The sequence below is a fragment of the Mesoplodon mirus genome, assembly GCF_964341445.2.
Source record: "Mesoplodon mirus genome assembly, chromosome: 12".
NCBI classification, from domain to species: domain Eukaryota; kingdom Metazoa; phylum Chordata; class Mammalia; order Artiodactyla; family Ziphiidae; genus Mesoplodon; species Mesoplodon mirus.
In genome coordinates, this window is record NC_138988.1 from 34769262 (window position 1) to 34787088 (window position 17827).

Consider the following 17827-nt stretch of genomic DNA (forward strand, 5'->3'; position numbering starts at 1 on the left):
GAAAAACAAAAGGCTTCACATGTTATCTGGGCTCTAGAGACCTTGAGAGCAAATTCTGAAATGGAAAATATAACAACTTGTTAATGGCAGTTGTTTTTAATATAACAACTTTTTAAATTTTTAACATATAAATTTATGTTTTCTCCCCATTTCCTCTACTTCTCCTTCAAATATATAAACCGGGAGGAGGCTCAGTCTTTCCTTGCCCCAAGGAAGGGAGTGTGTGAGTCTGTGTGTGCGCGCGCACGCATGTGTGTGTGACATAAAACGCTTCCCTTCTTAGCTTAGATTTCCAAGTCCTTTGAGGCAATAACACTGGGTGTCCTAAAAGGACAAGATTAGAGTTTAAGGACAGAGGGAGTGACTCTAAGGAAACAAATGTAGAGAGAGGATTCTTTCAATCCCTAAGACTAAAATGAAATCCCTAGAGCCTGGAGGCATCTGGCCACAGACAGCTCCCAGTGCCCATTGGGCACTGGCAGAGCAGGAGGTCAGAAAAGCAGGAAGAGACCCTTGGACTGGGCACTGGGGCCTCAAACCTGGATGTCAGGTGCAGGGCTTGGAGTTTCTCAGAATTAAAGTGGTCCTGAAGAAATTTTAAAAAGTGCTATCCTGGAGCGCCTGAGTCTGGACCAAGACAGACATCTGCTACATGGATTAAAAGATGCTCGGAGAGGCTCTGCATGGTCCTATAATGGACCATGTGTTGTAAGTGACATGCTTCTCCCTGCTCCCTGAAAATGTCCATAAAAATCTTATGTGTTTATGTTGAGAGTCTTTCTCTTCCTTCTTCTAGCCTTCCCCTCCTCTTTGACAAGGCTGCCCTGGTTCCCCAAGGTGAGGAGGCTGCACCCTCCCTCCAAGCTCCCAGAGCATCCTGTGCTCATATCTCCTGGCATCACAGCTTGCATGGTCCAGGAGCTGAGGTCCTCATGGTCACCCCCCAGACCACAGCAGACACTCACAGAACTTCTCTGGATGAAGCCTGTTGCAGAACAACTGCAATGCTACAATACAAGGAAGATGCAAGTAAGGATGCAGCTGCACTGTCTGATGGTCCTGTAAGCGTGACCTCCCCACTCCTTGGGAGTTTGATGGGCTTGGCCCAGGATGTGGGACTCCAGCCAGCCCAAGCCTGGCTCAGGCTAACAGTGTCCTCTGGTGTATGAATAAAACTTCAATAACAGTCACTGGAAACTTTCCCTAAGTTCAAATGCAAGCCAATGATCTCTTTGGAGCCAAAAATTCTGGGGGTTCTCTGCTGCCTGCCAGATGTGCTCCAAAAGCCAAGAGCCAAGGCCAGCTTATACGCAAGGTTGATTCACTACCAAAAATACAAAGTTCAAGAAGTGAGTAAAACAAAACAAAGCTAATGTTAGTCTAATATTTACAGTCAGTGAAATAAATCTGTCTTATGTAATTCTGAAACTAAAGGTGATCTAGAGGCTTAAGATAAAGAAAAAGAAAATGTATTTCACAATTAGCCTTTACCTAAATCTTTTGATCTTTATATTGGTCCCCATTATTCTGGTCATATCTATTATTTACATGTTTTTTTCTCCCAGTAGACTTCTAGAAGGGAATCAATTTATTCAACTCTGACTATCCACCGACTTCTCGATGAGACCTTCCCGCATCCTCTTTTCTTCCGAGTCTGCTCTGTGAAAAGGAGCTGCTGATTTTATGGAGGGCTGTGCATCTCCCAAGCCGCCTTGTGCCTAGTGACCTAGCTAAGTAAGCTCAACATGAAGCTCTGTGCCAAGCCAAGGATTCTAGATCTGGGACAAACTCAGCAGTTCACTGGTTCTATTCCTCTTCCAGCCTCAGCCCTCTCCCTTTAGGACATGTGACAATGGGTCCTCTTTGCCAATGAGCCAAGCCTCATACTACTTTCTCACCACCCTGGGGAAGTTATCCCACAAGCAAAAAACACTCTGCTTTTCAAGATGTGTTAATGGCTGTTGGAATTGGGTCAGAACGATGTAATGTTTTACTCTTACCAGGAAACATTACTCTTTGCTAGAATCAAAGGATTTTGAAGAACAGAGAGAGTAACCAAGTGATAGTCATTAATCAATTGCAAACCCTTAGCAGCTTAGAATGGTGATATACACCAAAAGCATAAAAAACGTACCTACTGTACGAAACCAAGCAATATGACCTCCAGCAACTGGATAGAGTAAGCTACAACGGTACAACAAGTTCCACACAGCCATCCCAAATTGTGCAAAAGAATGTAGGAAACTAGCATACAGAAGGTTGCAATAGGTTGCAGACAGTAATAGGTGATTAGTAATTTGTTTTAAATTACTAATCTGCCTACACGTACACACACACACACACACACACACACAAACGTACACACAAACACACTGTGAGGATGGATGCCAAATGCTCACAGCTGGCTGTGCTACTGCAAATGATTTTTCTTCTTTCTGCTTACCTGTATTTTCTAATTTTTATAATAAACATACTTTTTTTGGAAATTAGAAAATATAAGAGGTGTAATTATATGTAGAATAGAATATGGGCACTAATAACAAAGTTCTGCTGGGGAAATGTGGCCCCAATTAGAATCTGTGTAGTTAAGCAGGATGTCTTCATTAGCAGAGCCTAAGGAAGTCAGCAAAATTAGTCCTCCGTGTGTCAAAGGCCCAGCACGGCACCGGAAGCTTTTCACATATTAATTTGTCAAATCCTCACAGCTACCCCGGGGGGCACGTGTCATCCCCATGTTGCAGATAGGGAACTGAGGCACAGAGAGTTTTAGTCAGTTGTTTTAGTCAAATGGTTAGAGAGTGAGTTTTAAACCTAGCGAGGTCTGACTTTGAACTGCTTGGTCTTTTGAATTTAGGGGGTAGGGAGTGAAGGACTGATAGTCTACATATTTGTGAACTTGTTTCAGAGGGCCCATTTCACTGCCATCAAAATGCCTATTTCATTGATCTTATAGCCAACAGTGGCTTGGACTCACCAAGAGAGAGTCAAATACCTAAAACCAGAGACATCGTCAGTTAACAAGGGTGGCATCTGCTTACGAGGCTGCTCCAAGTGAGCAAAAGTCATGCGGCAGGGCACAATGGATGTCACAGGTGGGGACGCTATCCCTCCACTGGGCCTCTGAGGGCGCAAGCTTGGAGCCTGACCCCAGAGGAGCAGACGCAGCTCTTGACCCTTGAAAGCGGCCCAGGGGACTTAATTATATATTAATACCGTGGCTGTGTTTGGGCTACAAATCACCTGTTCTCCAAGGTACCAAGAACGACCTGGAGGCAAAATACCCCTAACTCCTCCTCCTCTGGGGTTTGCCTCCGCACACAGCTACGACAACAGTAAAGCTTTATTTTCTACAGCCTCAAGGACTGTTCTGGCAGTTACTTTGTTTTGTGTAAAAACAGTAAGCAAACAAACAAAAAACAAAAAAACAGGCATTCTTCAACTGGGAAAAGGAATTCAGAAAGTATCAGCGGGTTTCTGCCAACACACAAAATGAAGGTAGTGGGGAAGACCAACATGGAAGAGACACTATGCCACCCGATTAAAGATTCAGGCCGGTCTGGATTTGACCTCTGTCTCCAACACTCCATTTATTTGTTCCACAAATGTCTATTTTGTGTCTATGGTATGCCATGCAGGGGACGAGGCACCAAGCACAACATGATAAGTAATGCAAAGTTGAAGAAAGCTCATGGTCTAATGATCTGATGAGTAAACTGGCAAAGAAGATACAACATCGTGGTAAGTACCCTGATGGGGTGGTCAAGGCAGTCACTCAATCTTGCTGGAACCCTACAGGATGATTAGGCTGGGAAGAGGGGAGATGCAACAGGGGATGAGCAGAGGGAGCAGTAGGTATGGAGTTCAGGGCAAGAGGCTGCCTGGAGCTCAGGGAACTAACCCTGTTCCACTTCACTGGTGCATGGATGGCCAGGACGAGGGACTCTGGTGAGAGACGAGGCCAAAGAAGTGATCAGGGCCAGGCCATCAAGGGTAGTGTGCTAGGATGAAGAGTTTGGACTTTATCCTGACTTGGGTAGGAGGCTGAGGGTGTGGAGACAGACAACAACCAGAGTCACTGAAGGATTTAAGGGGAGGAAGGACCCAGTGACCAGATTTGTGGTTTTGAAAAATCTCAGTGTGCAGAGTGGGAAGGAGGGACATAAAACTGGGTGGAGACAAGGAATTGGGAGGCTGGGGTAGCTAGGACTTGGGGAAACAGCACTGGAAAAAAAGTTAGAAGAGTCAGAGAATGAGAGGTGGGCTCCCTGGGAGACATCAACAGGTCTGATGGTCAGACACGGCAGCTGTTTGGGCTGGTTGGCCATGCCTCTTTAAGGAAATTGCTTAACCTCCTGGGTCTCAGTGTCCTCGATCAGAATACCAGAGATAATGATGCCCATCTTCCAGGGCTGCTCTGGAGGGTTACTGGGAGGACGTCTCTGAAAGCTCCCAGCACAGTGCCCGCACAAAACGGGTCACTCTAAATCTTCGTGCACGCCTGTTTTTCCCTCTTGGAATTTCTGCTACAGAGGATTCTAGTCCATGTTGTATTTTCATACCAATGCCTTCCTGAACTGAAGCTTTTAATGGAGCAGACAAATTCCAACAAGGTGTTTGATGATGCTGATGTTCTTCACTCTGCCACCCCCGTCCATCCTCTGGGCCTCCCCCTGGATTGGGGCAGTAGCTAGTGACACCTGAGTAACACAGCCTGTGGCTTTAGCCAAGACCAGGGTCGAGGCAGAACACAGCCTTTTGCAAGAGCACCTCTCAGCATTCATGACACAGAAGGAAGGCAGCCTTAGAAACTTTTTATTCCCTCTGTCACAGGGGAACATCTGAAGCTTCCATTCCTTCTGTTAGCAGAATCAGCATTTGGCAAGAAATCTTGTGATGAGCCAAGAACATTTATCATTTGAGAAGGGAGACAGAGAAATGCATTATTTCTGTAGCATCTATTTTGCCAGATCATTTCACACAAACACCAGGAAGAGAAAAGCACTACTTCACTGTCAGAACACTTAATGTTGTTCATACCTTTGGGTCATTTTTTTCCTACGGGCTAACTGCATATCTAGAAGTAAGTCACCTGGAACAGTCCCCAGAGAGGGGGCTCCAGTCAGGAGGCTTCTGATCAATCACAATTAATTAATATAGAAGCCCAACACAGAAGAGGTGCTCTGAGTGTGCTCGGCACCATCAAAAAATACCCTCTTGCAGAGGATGGATGCAGGAGTACCATTAGCCAAAGAGCTGGAACATCTGAACATGGTCTCTTGGCCAAATTTTCTCATCACAAACTGAAATTACATCTCTAGAGTCAGTATAATTAAATCACTCGATGAGGATTGACAGAAGGTCCAGGGGAGGAGATGATAAAGCAAAGACCTGCTTGTCCCCAAGTGAGAATCTGGAGAGCTTGCCTCAAAGCCCACGACTTGAGAGAAACTGGCCTGCTTCCCCATCCCACCCCTAAGCCTCCAGCACTTCCCTTAAAAGCCCCTGACCCCGTTTCCCAGTAAACCCTATTACTGGGAAAGCAACCCATACAGGCTAAGTCCAGAACCTTAAAGGTGGCTTGTTACATAAAAGTGGAAGATGCCTCATGTTCCTACCTTAAGATTCAATTTTTGGTCTTATTCTCATTCCTTCAAGTTCTGAAATAGCCACAGTACCAGAGGTAAAATCATTAAACCAACTACTGAAGTAAGGTTCACACCAATACAAAAAAGGAACCTAAACTGAAATCACTGCTATTTTCATTCATTTAACAAATATTTACAAACTGCCTACCATGTGTAGGCAGGTGGGGCAACAATGACAAATATACATGTTCCCTTGGGATATAAGGAGGCTAATTTTTTGGTTCTTTTTATTAAAAATAAATAATAAATAAGTTGGAGCAGAGCCACACGGGTTATTTCAATTGAAACCTGAGCCCGGATATCCCACACAGCCTTTCTGTGTGTGTCTCCTCCCAGGGTCACACCTGTCTGCAGTGCAGGTATGTCACTTCTGCCAGATGTGGGAGAGTGTTGTGTGTCTTCTACTAAGTGCAGAACAGTCTATAAAGCACAGACATATATTTCCCCCTGAGTAGGGAGGGGTGAGTAGCAGGAAATTTGGGCAACCCAAACTGATTTGTAAACAATGAAAACTTGGCCAGGAACAAGAATGACAGGATTGTCAGCAGGTAGGAAGAGGGTCCCAGGGAGGAATGTAAAACAATGAATTAGCCATGGGTTGTAGAAAAGGAGATGACTGTATAGCATATATAATTCCCTGCCTCCTGGGAGATGAAATTTACAAAGTACCCTATCAGTGTAATGAGACAGTCATGAGCCATCACAAGGTGGTTGGTCAACAGAGGCAGGACATCTATGGTCAAGGCTTGATGAACAGTGGGAACAAGGGGAGGTGGGAGGTGGGGGACGGGGGAGAGTGGGAAGGGTAGTCTCTTTAGATTGCATGTAAGCTCATCATATGTCCCTCCAGTGGGGAGAAAGTGATGCAGTTCCTGTTCTGTCTCCTCTGTCTTATTTGTAGCAAAGGGGACTGACAATGATCAGATGGGTGGGAAAGCATCTGCATGGATTTTGCTGGCATGCTATTGATTTGGAGCCTGGGGCAGCATCCCGCTTGGCTTAGAATCACTGGCCAGGATTCAAGTCTGAGGAAAATCAACAATGTGCATCCCACTTGCTAGGCCAATTGGTGTGGTGCTAAGACCAAGGACTCTCCATTCAGATGTACTAAATTCAAGTCCTAGCAATGTGACAAGTTGCTCAGTCTCCATCGGGCTCCTTTCCTTCAATAGTAGAGTGGGTTATACCAGACCTCCTACTGTTCCCAGGATGGTCAAATGAGGTCGAGTGTGTAAAGTCCCTGGCAGCATGCTGGACACAGAGTAAAGCACTCAAAAAATGTTGACGATGATGGCAGAAGTGGTAACACATGCCAACATTTGTTCTATAAGTTCTGCAAAAGGAAATTCTCTTGCCTCAACAAGAAAAAGCTCTCAGCCAAGGTCATAACCTAACAGATGAACTACCTCTGAATGTTGCTGTGGGCAATGGCATTTTTCAAATACATTCCCAAGGCACTGAGGGGGTCTTCAACAGTAACTCTGTGGGGATTGCTCCCTTCTGGCAGAAACTATATGCTAGAAGTCTGTATTTGTGTAAGGGTGGATGACAGTTTTCAGATATGTTACTAAAGATGTTGCAATAAAAACTAATCATCTACAATTTCTGAATTCTCTCCTTATAGGCAGTGTCATTTTTTTATTATGACAAAAATGTACTTAGTATTCCTCTCCAATCAATTATCGCATGTGGAAGTGTCACTTCAAAATACAACACTCCAAAGCAATTATGTTTCCAAGTAAATATATCTCTAAATCCTTTAAGCTGATGTTAGAAACACTTCTTCTTAACCATAACAACAACAAACCTAGCTGAATTCATGGAACTCTAGGTCACAGAAGAATATTTTTCGATTCGAAAATGGAAAATGCCATTTTGTACAAATCATTCTGTTTCACAGAGATATTCCAATCAAGTGCCTCCAGGGTCAAAACAAAACCCCACCCATTATTAATGCAGTGCTCTTCCAGATCTAGTTAAGTCTGAGGAACATCCTTGAAGAATGCAGTTTTTCTCTGTCAAAGCCATCAGAACAAGAGATAATTTGCATAAGAATTAGGGACCCTGTTTAGGAAGGACAGAAGAGAGAGGAGGACAGGGCACTAAATTACAACCAAAGAATAAGCAGAGAGGAGGCAGGGAGCAGCTGGACTCTGACTTCTGCAGGGCTGCGGCAAATGTGGACCACTTGAGGAATCTGGAATATCACCTATAGGCAGTTCTTGTTCTGTGGGGTGAGAAGCATGGGAATCAACCACCACTGAAGGCAGTAGTCTTCCTCAGCATGTTTTTAAGAACTTCCAGCTTGAGTGGGGTGGTGGGGGCGGGGTGGGGAGGGTTGTCAGGGGAAGGAGTGGTCTAAATTACTTCTCAAGGTGCTTTCTGATACTCACCTCAAGAAAGCATCATCACAAGAAGTATTGGGGTCCCCAGCCCCAGTGCCCCTGGAGCCTTTGTTCCCAGCGAGCTATGTGGAATGCCCTACTAAATCAAGAGTTCCAGAGAGACTGCTCTTCAGAGCAGGTGGCTCTGCTGTGGGTGGTCTCTGACAGATTTCTACTACTTTCAGATTGTCAGGTCCTGAATTAAAAGATGGATATCTCTCCTCTCCCTGTTTTACAGTCTATACTCTTTTTGTTTTTTAAGTCCAAATAAGTCTCATAAGCTTTTTACTGTTTCACGTAGTCCACTGGACAAATGCCACTGATAAATTTTAGCTCTGTGGTGATAAAACTGCGTGTGAATGCTGCATTAGATTCCTGTTTTATACAAGGGAAATTAAGTCAGAGGCAAGCTACTAAACCTGCTGTTGATACAACCATCTTTGCCCTAGCATGGCAGTGTAACATACTGCTTCAAAGTTGGGAAATTCATCTGTCTACTGAACAAAATGAAATGGTCTCAATACTTATTAAAAAAAAAAAAAAACACAACTCCAGTTCCTGGATATTTTCTGGATTACTGCATGGGGATCTGAGGTTCTGAAATATGAATATTTATGCTGTACATACATCCTTACAACACGAAAAGCCAAAATAATGATTACAGGACCATGTGTGTTAGAGAAGACAAATCTCATTGTATGCATTTATGAGTGTGTTTTACGTATGCCAACAAATTTAACTACGGCCAAACTGCAAATAATAAGCCATTACTTTACAAAGCCTGGACTATTTGTATAGATTATTTCTTGCGGCTTACTTTTTTCAAACACATTTTTCTGATGTTCCCATTTAAAATAATTCATTCTTCCTACTCCCCAAGGATCAGCAGGAACAATAACAGCAACAATAATCATTTATTATTAATAATAGCAACCAGCATTTATTACTTACTTTGGGTCAGGTAGATATTACTTCCCCCCATTTTATAGGTTAGGGAACTGAGGCACAGAGAAATAAGGTAACTTAGCTAAGGTTGGGACACTAGTAAGTGGTTGTATTAATTCAGGAGTCACTAGCTACTATAATAAAAAATATCTCAAAACCTCAATGGCTTAACACAATAGAGGTTTACTTCTTGTTCATATAACCCTCCCATGAGGGGGTTCTTTGTCCCCAGTCTTTCACATAGTGATTCAGGGACCCAGGATCCTTCCATCAGGTGTCTCTGCTCTCCCCTCAGGCACTAGAGTTTTTTGCATTCAGCCAGGAGATGCAGGGGGAAGGAATGGAGGAGATGCACTGCTTCTTGAACTCCTTAGCCTGGAGGTGACATGCATCAGCTCTGTTCACATTCGACTGGTAGTAACCAGCCACCCAGCCCAAACCAAAGTAAGAGGGCCCTGGAAATAGAACAGGTGGCTGGGGAGCCATTTCCAGGCTCCAAGTCAACACCGTGGAAATGGGAACTTAAATCATCAGGGGTGTGTTAGCTGTCTGGATTTGAAGCCAGGCAGCATGGCCCCAGAGTCCATGCTTGTAACCACCACACTTTAAACACTTGATATAAACTGTTGCTAGATGAAACCTCAGATTAAAACTTGGCTGGTAACCATGTGCATGATGGATACTTTAGAGCTGGTGCAATCAAGTCACAATCTACCCAACCACTTCTATGTGTAATTATGGTCAGGTGCTGATGGTAAAGGCCAAGATCTTGCAACACAGAAAGGAACACATTATAAACAATTCTTAGACCTTTTGTCCAATTTCTTTAATCCCAGCTCAAATAAAACTGCTTTTTCAATAACATCAATGACCTTCTTTAGCACAGGATATTTGTTGCCCAGGCGCCACAAAGTTAATGGGCTTAACTAAAGTCTTTTTAATTCTATATCTGAGATGTCCTGGAAATCGAAGGCAATCAATGAATAAGTCTGGAAGACCGTAACAAGCTTAGAGCTAATACTATTTGCAGCTGCTCAAGTGGTTTCTGTACTTACAGAGCCAAAAGCTGGAAATGAGTGTTATGACCCTGCATCTGAATGAATCTTTAACTCCATCAACTCCAAACTAACTCCATCAACTACAAACTGAATACGGAGATGCCTATTTATGGCACAGCTAAACCCTAGCTTTTCTTTGGTGAGTGTAGAGAACCATGGTGAGATGGTGCTTAATAGTTATCAACCCACCTTTCCTCCTGTTGAAAGGAAGAGATGAAGACTAGGTCTCCCTTCTCATGTTTAAAGCTTCCTTTGTAAAAAGATTCTGGTATAGAATTCCCTGCCGCTGGTATCAGAGACTAAGAAAAATGATCTGTAGCATCAGCATCCTTCACAGAAATACTGCCTTCCTTCCACCTGTCCACAGGTGCTTGAGGAATTTGCAGCAGGTGACCCCCTCCCATTTCACCCGCCATAAACAAAAGTGCAGACATTATACAGGGCCTGCCCTATGCTGAGATGCAAAAACATAATCTGAGCCCTCTAAAAATTTAAATGTCACCAACTTCAGAATCAAATGATTTTCTGACATCCTTCACAAAGCCCAGCACACAGGACTTTCCCCCAATATCTTTAAAGTCACAGTATTAGAATTCAAAAGGAACTTAGGAATAATCCATTTCAGAAGCCATAATTCAAACGCCTCCAGAGGCCAGATGGGTCATATCAGGCGACAGACTCAGGCCAGTCTGGGGCCTGCAGCAAACAGCAGAGCTTCTGTCTCATCCTAAATGGTGGCCACTTTTTAGCTTCTGCTGATCTCTGTAGGGTGAGGGGCACACTGTGGTTACCCAATCTTCCATTTGTTAAGAGAAGCCAGAAATCTATGTTTTTCTGTGAAACCTCCCACTGAGTCCATTTCTTTGAACACTCTGGGGCCCAGATACAAAATGTCTCTAAACATCTTCCTCCTCATTCAACTTCACATGAGGAGCCTGAGACAGAATAACATGGGCTCACATCTCCCACAGGGCAGTGATGTGCTGGACAATGTGTGGATGGCTTCTGGCATCTACCGCTAATCCCTGAAGCAGGCACTGCTATGAGCACCACTGAGTCTAAGGCATCTAGTGGGCAGCAGCCAGCCCAGGCCAATAAGGGACAGATGCCCACCTGGCTCACCAGCGTCCCAGCCAGTGGGGAAAGATCCCAGGTCCTTTTCACCATTTGGGGTTCCCTGGCCATGCAGGGGCTCAGGACCTGAGGCTGCCCTCTCCTAGAGAACCCCATGTATGACCAAAAACATTTTGTATTCCTCATGCATTGGGGGTTGCTGGGCATGGAAATAAGACCCTGAAGTCGAGGAATCTATAGGCATGTTGAGAGAAGCCCACACATTACTCTTGAAATGGGGACTCTTCTACAGAGCTTTGAAGAATTCTGGAGTCCTAGGATATGTTAACTAATGTTCTGCTCTCTCTCTCTCTCTCTCTCTCTCTCTCTCTCTCTCACACACACACACACACAATCATTATGCTACCAATATTTTTTCTCCTAGAATGTATTTAGGAAAAAAGAAGGAAATTAATCAATACATCCACCTTATTCTTATTACTATACTATGGTATGCCTTTAACATGGGAATTTGTGGGTGGGGGAGTTGGGGGAGTGGCTGCTCTGGCATCTGGTGAAGCCCATGGACCCCTTCTAAGAATATTTTCAAATGCAAAAGAGGAAACACATAGGAAGGAAACCAATTATATTGAAATTCAGTTTTCAAAATGTTTAAACCATCAATTTGTGATGCAGTAATGTAGATGTTTCTTCATCAGCGCATTAAATAACAAGAACTAGTGGTAAGACTATAGTGCCACAGCCATGGATGTCAAGGATAAGCATCAGTAGCAAAGAGATATCTGCATCAGCTACGACATGACACGAGAAGATTTGTGATTTCTGTTGGTGACAAAGTCATAGGAACTGTTGTGGCTTGTTACCTACATTTGTAAGCTAAAGTAATAAATTTCAGTTAGAGGTTGGTGAAAATAAAAGGTGTTGCTTTTTTTCCACCCAAGTTCATAGCCCCCTGAATTCCCTCCATGGTGGGGACACAGGTTAAGCACCCCTATGCACTCCCCAAGAACAGCAAGAGGTCCCAGAAAAGGTCACCCTATGTGTGAATAGTGACAGGGCATCTGCCCCTGATTCACATGCAGCATCAGGATATACAATGCCTGTTTTTGACCACTGGTATATGTCACATGCACTGTCTGATCATTAGCATATATTTACAATCCAATTTAAGGTTTATGTATATTAAACATACACACCAAATTATGGACATTTCCTGTAACAATTAATTCTGGCAGATGGCTTTGCTGTCTTTATAAGTGTAGGTTACAAGTTTCCCTGGGTGCTCTGTAAATAAATGATGATTTCTCAAAAGGATCAGGGAAGGGTAAACACCAAACTGGAAACAATATTTATCTCAGGCCAGGGTCTTCAAGAAGAGCTGAAGAGAACTATAATTTTTTCCTTATGTAACCACTGGGTTATTAGAATTCTTCACAAAGAGCATACATTCATGTATTATTTGTGTGATTAAAAATACATAAAGTGTCAAGTCAAAGAAATTTAGTAATCATTGGTATAAAAATATAATAAATGCCTCATAATCTGAAAAGAGGAATGTGACTGGCTCAGAAGGCTTACACTTGAGACATGAATTAAACAACCCATTGAACAAGCCTGACCTTTGTCCACAGCTACTAGACGACTGTTAAAAAAAATATTTCACCCGACGCATGCGCAACTGCGTACCATCATAGAACTCTGCTCATGAGATAACTGCTAAGTGACATACATTACATCTATAATTAAAGCCATGTAAAAACACAAAGCAAAAGACACTGGGAGGGACCACGACAAAATTCTAACCATGGCCGGGTTAGGGTGGCAGAATTTTGGATGAATTTTTCCAGTTTTCTAAATGTATTTTGCAATATTGCTTTTCAAATGGGAAAAGTAAAGTCTAAGATGGAGAAAAATAGAACAGTAAGGGTGAAATTCAAGTGTAGGCAGGCTGACTCCAGATCCCATGCTCTGACTTCCCCCAATAACTCTCCTAAAATAGTTGAAGGTAAAATGAGACTTTTTTCTTATTCTAAAAGCAAAATGTTCTCACGGTAGGAAGAACAACCAGAAGGTGGATATAAGCAAATAAAAGAAAACAAAAACCCCAGTGCCACTTCCCCAAAATACAAGGGGCTACCCTGTGATTAAGATCCTTACAGATATCTTCCATTTTTGAAATGTAAGATCATAAGTGCATTTGTTTCTTTATAATCAAAGTGAGATAATACTATACATGCCTATGGGGTATATTTTCAAATTATGTCCCCAGGAAGTGTAAGTACAAAACAGTTCATCCTTTAGACCACCAAAATAAATGCCAAGGGAATAAAGAGGTCTGGCAGCCTTTTATAGGATCTACACCATTCCACGTTCATCAACCATAAGAGTTTCACTACGGGCATAGCTTCACTGGGTAAAAACCAGCAACAGGGCTTCCCTGGTGGCGCAGTGATTGAGAGTCCGCTTGCCGATGCAGAGAACACAGGTTCGTGCCCCGGTCCGGGAAGATCTCACATGCCGCAGAGCGGCTGGGCCCGTGAGCCATGGCCGCTAAGCCTGCACGTCCGGAGCCTGTGCTCCACCACGGGAGAGGCCACAACAGTGAGAGGCCCGCATACCCACCCCCCCACAAAAAAAAAAAAACAGCAACAAAACACTTACAGGTTTGAATTACCAAATATTTATCTTCCAAATAAGTCTTGTGTCTTCTAAAGCCCTTACAGAAAATCGATTTGTTAATTCACTTCTATTTCATTCTATAATGTCTCCTTTTGTTAATCCTCTTCCCCTGGGGGGACTCTTTTCAAATTTTGTCACTTACTCTTTACTGAAAAAGTTCCCTTTTCTGAATTCAAGGTGAATTGTACTTAATATATGAGCCCTGAATTTACATGCCGTTTTTTGCCTTCATTTGTGTTTCATGGTCTCTCTCAGTAATTGAAATGTTTTTTTAGCTGGTCCATTTCCTTGTTATCAGCATGATTCCCTTAATTCATTCATCTTTCATTAAATACAGTGGTAGGCAACAAAAGGTTAACCAGAATAAGAAAAGGAAAAGGAAAAAATTGGAACATCAACCAAAAACAGAAAGTGAGAATTAACCTTAAAAACACAACGTACAGGGCTTCCCTGGTGGCGCAGTGGTTGAGAGTCCACCTGCCGATGCAGGGGACACGGGTTCGTGCCCCGGTCCGGGAAGATCCCACATGCCGCGGAGCGGCTGGGCCCATAAGCCATGGCCGCTGAGCCTGCGCGTCCGGAGCCTGTGCTCTGCAACGGGAGAGGCCACAACAGTGAGAGGCCCGCGTACCGCAAAAAAAACAAAAAAAAAACAAAAAAATTCCAGGACGTATACATTAGTTTAAGAAGCACCCAATGAAGGCACTTACTTGAGCCAACATTCTCCTTGCAAACAGAATGGGGAGCAGTTATCCCACAGCCCTGGACCAGGAGTGTGGTGCATGTCCCTTTAGCCTTGTCCTCATTATTATGATGTTTCAGTTAGGCTACAAAGCACTGACAACTTAAAAAAATATGGAACCACATATCTGAAGGTCAAGAAGCATGAACTTCCCAGTGAAGTATCCAAAAGCACATGTCACAAATGAAGACTCCGAGACTCACAGAGGCTACCAACTGGTCCAAGTTTCTTCCCACAAGTGGCAAAGTCTGGATCCAGTCCCAGATGGAGGACTTCAAAGTTCACTCATACACTTTCCTTCTTACTCCCAAGGAATCAATCTGAAAGTTGAGTCATCTCCTTGCAGAGTGGCAATACCTCTCCATCTGTCTGTTTTATGAATCCCCATTTCATATATCAGAGTTCAGGAAGCAAAGTGCTTCTGTGTTGTTCAAAAATTATTTCACATGACCCAGGCACACGCCCTGTTTGAGTGCTAAAAAGGATCCAGAAGGGGCTTCCCTGGTGGCGCAGTGGTTGAGAGTCCGCCTGCTGATGCAGGGGACACGGGTTCGTGCCCGAGTCCGGGAGGATCCCACATGCCGCGGAGCGGCTGGGCCCGTGAGCCATGGCCGCTGAGCCTGCGTGTCCGGAGCCTGTGCTCTGCAACGGAAGAGGCCACAGCAGTGAGAGGCCCACGTACCGCAAAAAAAAAAAAAAGGATCCAGGAAACAAAAAGTAACAGCAGCTGGTCAAGTGATCTTGCCATAATGGGCTCTGTACATCCAATTTTTCCTTTTAGAAGCTCCTCCCTCCCTCTATTTGCTCCCACCCTTCCCTCTCCCCAGCCAACTCCTGCTCCGCAGTCAACACCCTGATCAAGGGTCACCATCTGTAGGAAGTCTCCTCATTCCCCAGGGTAAGACTTTGGTCCAACTAACTTACTGATCCCTCCTCCAAATGAGAGTGAGATACCACAACACTTGACATAGTTTAATATGCATATGAATCTCCCGAGGGGGGTTATTAAAATGCAGATTCTGATTCAGATCTGGAGTGGGGCTGGAGATTCTGCATTTCTAACAAGTCCCCTGATGATGCAGGTGCTATTGGTCCCAGGACCACAAACTGAGGTCTAAAGGAAAGAGACTGTGGGTTTCATCTCCATATTCTCTATGCATAGAGCTGCAGGAGAGGACGTGAGGAGGGAGGCTCATTGAGGGAATAAAGAAGAATTCCTACATGGGTATGTCAGGAAAGCTGTGTTGCTGCTGTTTGTTCAGGGTGTTTTTTTGAAACATTCAGCATTAATACACAAAGTACACTGATTTGAGAAGATGGAACTTATAAACCAAGGCCCCAGTTTAACTTCAAAGTTATTTCCTACCATATTCCGTAGATTCAAAATATGACACCATCTTCAGCAACTCAGGGAGTTCAGAAGTTAAAAACAACAGGTGAGAAAACACAACACTCTGAGAGAAAATAAATGAGGTTGTCAATGTTCTTTGTAATTTATGGCTCCAACATGCCGGCTCCCTTTTCCTCACTACAGACTGGGTTATGAAATAGTACTGCATCTGTCCTAAACCCTCTGCTAGGACTCTCCCTCAGAGGCTAATAATAATAACAGTAATAACCACAGCAGCTGTAGCACCCCAAGCTTAACTTGAGCATTCACCCTGTCCCATGCACTAAGTGCTTCATATAAAAAGTAAGTAGTTTAACCCCACAACAGGTAGCCACTATTATCACCTCCGTTTTACCAAAGTGCAACCTCAGGTTATGAGGAATGACATGGTTTGCCCAGGGTCACGGAGCCAGTTCACAGCAGGGTAGGATTCAAACCCAGGCTGACTCCTAAACATGGTGTCTGAGAGATATGCTACCAAGGTCATTTCAAGGTACAGTGAAGGAAAAAGTGACCCTAAAGACAAATTCTGAGACCTGGATCACAAATTCTAGATAGGAAGCAGGAGAGATATTCCTTTGGGTGAGCAGAAAGGTCCCCCTGACCTCGAAAGATGCTGAACTCAGCCCAGACACAAGCTCGGCTCTGCCGAAGTTGGCCTGATCATCGGGCATCCACTGATCTCCCATTTTACTCATCTGCCCTTTATTCTGCATGAAACACATTCCTCTCCCTTTTCCCCACAATACAATTTGTCTCTCTCTCACCCGGCTTTTTAGTTAAAAACAAGAGAGATGAAGCTTGAAACCTAATTAAGGAAATGGCCCATGTACAAAGAAAACAGCCAGGGATCATTATTCAAATGGCAGCCTCTCCTTTTGTTTTTGAGGGAAAGCTAATGACTGCTATGCAGCCCAGTGGCCTCTATATCATATCGCGTACACATCCTATTATTAGAGGGTAATGCTAGTGATTGGAAAACACGCCAAATAAAAGCATGCATGGATCCCTGTTCTCACTTAAATGCTGTTTTGGTGATTTAAAATAAAGACAAATGTTATCCTGGGAAATGCAGACCTCTCTGCGGCCAAACTCATCCATCTTATGTTAGTAAGATTCCCTCTCCAGCAGACCTGGGTCCGTGCGATGGGTGCCCAGGGTGAGAAATAAGAAAGCAGCAAGATGGATCAGACCTTCCTGTGAAACTGCTGTGGTGGGGAACGGGAAAAAGGAAAAGGAGGGGAAAAAAGAAAGCAAAAGATATCCTCTGAGAAAGATCTGGTTGGATCTTCCCCCTGGATTTTGCTGAAATCTGTTCACTTCTAACCATCCCAACCACCAAGTCCAATTCACACCCATCTCACTACCTCAATGCCCCAGGTAGCTTCCCAACAAGCTAATTATAAACAACAATTTGTATCTGGCACACAGCCTGCCAGAATGTTTTCTATCCTCCTGTGTATGTAGTACATGTTTTATTCACATACTCCATTATGATCTCCTTTTTCCGCATATCAAGAACATTATTAATGTCAAATACATTTGACACTATCATTGTTATTGCTGCAAAGCATTCCAGTTTATTGAAGGGCCTTTATTTATTTAACCAATCCCTTATTTGGGAATATCTTTTACTTGTATAAATAATGCTGCAATGAACATCCTCCTCTGATTCTGACTTTAGGAAAACTGCTGAGGCAGGCAATCTGATGATTGTTTTTATTAATAAGCTCTGGTATTGAAGGAGCTTTCTTCCAACCAAACTGATATTTTACACTTTATTCTCACACTGATTTGTTTATCAAGACTGAGATGTTTACTATTCAGGGTATATTAGATATCAACCTTACAATTAAAACACTTTAATAAAATTTTTTACTGAGGTAGGTTTATTTTGAAATAGTTCTAGA

The 17827-nt window shown here is 43.5% G+C and overlaps 1 protein-coding gene across 1 annotated transcript in view; it reads right to left on the reverse strand.

Annotated features, from left to right (window-relative positions):
- CACNA2D3 (calcium voltage-gated channel auxiliary subunit alpha2delta 3) overlaps nt 1–17827 on the reverse strand; it is a gene marked incomplete at both ends in the record, with an annotated part of 792926 nt that overhangs the window by 633754 nt on the left and 141345 nt on the right. The gene's annotated exons all lie outside the window — the stretch shown is intronic.